Below are 2,447 nucleotides of genomic sequence, written 5' to 3' on the forward strand. Positions count from 1 at the left end.
TTTTAATGAGTCAATCACAATAATTTGTGCTACAGACTCTGACTTGAAATAAACACATTAGTGCAGAAAAAATCAAAGTAACCCTCTCAAGAAAGCCCTAGCAACCAAGCTGATTAAAAGTAATTATCCTTAGAGTGACTCAGCAACATGGCAGAGTGAGCTCGCCAGAGACTCTTATCTGCTCCAAATTACAAACAAAAGGAACAACTGCATTCCAACCAAAAAAATCCTAATAACACAGAAATCGTCAGAGACCCACAGCAGCCAAATGAGGGAGGGCGCAGAGATTGGAGCTGCCCTCAGAGGAGCTGGCACGGGGTGAGAGAGAACTTTGCTCCCTCCCCTAGAGACTGGGATCGCTGCAGCGGGTGAGGGAAGGAGTGGGGGAGGGGCCGTGCATCAGGGGGATCGTCCAGGACTCCCACCACCCATGCATGCAAACCCTCTAACAGGGGAAAGCTTTCCCGTTGGGGGACCCCATCAAGCCAAGGTCCCAGGAAACCAGAGAGCAAGAGCTGAGGGGAAGCGAGGTCTATGTGAGAGAAAGCACCCCTCCTTCTCCAACCCCACTGTGAGCTGCCATCACGGCTGAAGGCGGGGGACTCAGAACACGCAGCTCTTGACTCCCATCTAGTGGCGACAGGCTATAACTGCAACTGAATAATAGCATCATGCGCAAAAACTGCTCCTCTACCATCCAGCAATTTATAAAAGCTCCAGTCCAAAAGGAAAACAATAAAAACACAGAAGTATGCCCTGAGGACTTGGAAATAGGTAAACTAAGTGACAAGGAGTTCAGAATAGCTATTATCAAAAAACTCAATGAGGTAAAGGGAAATATAGAGAAACAAGTCAACAAGTGCTGGAGTTACTTCACAAAAGAGATTGAAACTATAAAGAAGAACCAATCAGAAATACTACAGATGAAAAATACAATGGATCAGATAAAACAGAATACAGACTCCCTGAATGCCCGTGTAGACACCATAGAGGAGGAAATTAGCATGATCGAAGATAGACAGGTGGAATGGCTCCAGACAGAGGAAGAAAGAGAACTAAGAATTAAAAACACTGAAGAAAATCTCTGAGAAAAAGCTGACTCAATGAGAAAATGCAATGTAAGAATCATCGGATTCTTTAAGTTGAGGGCATGGAAAAGGAAAATGGAGCAGAAAGTGTGGTCAATGACATAATAGCAGAGAACTTCCCAAATCTAGGGATTGAGAGAGAAATGTGTGTGGAGGAAGTTTTCAGATCTCCTAGATTTGTCAATGTAAAAAGACCTACTCCAAGGCATATAGTAGTAAAAATGGCAAAAATGAATGACAAAGAAAGAATACTCAGGGCAGCAAGACAGAAGAAAATAACCTACAAAGGAACCCATATCAGACTTTCAGCAGATTTCTCTACAGAAATCTTACAAGCTAGGAGAGATTGGAATGACATATTCAAAACTTTAAAGGATGAAAATCTTCAGCGAAGAAGACTCTATCCAGCAAAAATATCCTTCAGTTATGAGGGAGAAATTAAATCTTTTCCAGACAAACAAAAGCTAAGGGACTTCATAGTCACAAGACAACCCCTACAAGAAATCCTCAAGAAGTCTCTCATACCTGAAAAAAGAAAAAAAAGGAGAAAGGAGTCACAAAATACAGAGTAGGGAGAAAAATAGATAGAACCAGAACAGGATAGCAAGTATTCAACTATAGCACTAGGATGAAGGGAGGGAAATCACCAAAGCAAAGACGATCTTATCACTCGAACCACAAACTCACAACACAAGTTGGAATAAGAGATGAAAATAATAATTTAGGAGGGGAGGAAGTAAGAGGTCACCAGAAAATGGACTATGGTATGCACGGGATTCTGAATACAAACTGCAGGGCAGCTATTAAACTAAAAAACGGAACAGACACACAAAACATAAATAAGGGAAAAGCTAAAAAATCCAGCATTAGAAAATGCAGAAGTCAATGGGTAGGCTAAAACACACAGGATGAGAAACAAAGGAAACACAGGGAAACTGGAAAATGAGTGATATAATGACAGCATTAAGCCCTCATGCATCAATACTCACCCTCAATGTGAACGGACTGAACTCTCCAATATAAAGACACAGAGTGACAAAATGGATTACAAAACAAGATTCAACAATTTGTTGCCTCCAGGAAACACACCTCAGCTCCAAGGACAAACACAGGCTCGAGTGAAGGGATGGAAGACAATAGTCCAAGCTAATAGCAAACAAAAGAAAGCAGGTGTCACAATACTTATATCAGACAAAACAGATTTCAAGTTAAGGCAGGTAAAGAGAGACATAGAGGGCCAAAATATAATGATCGAAGGGACACTTCATCAAGAAGAAATAACACTTATAAATGTCTATGCACCCAACACAGGAGCACCAAAGTGCATAAAGCAACTATTAACATAGCTAAAAGACGATA

This window comes from Equus przewalskii, chromosome 7 (assembly GCF_037783145.1).
Source record: "Equus przewalskii isolate Varuska chromosome 7, EquPr2, whole genome shotgun sequence".
Taxonomy (NCBI): Eukaryota; Metazoa; Chordata; class Mammalia; order Perissodactyla; family Equidae; genus Equus; species Equus przewalskii.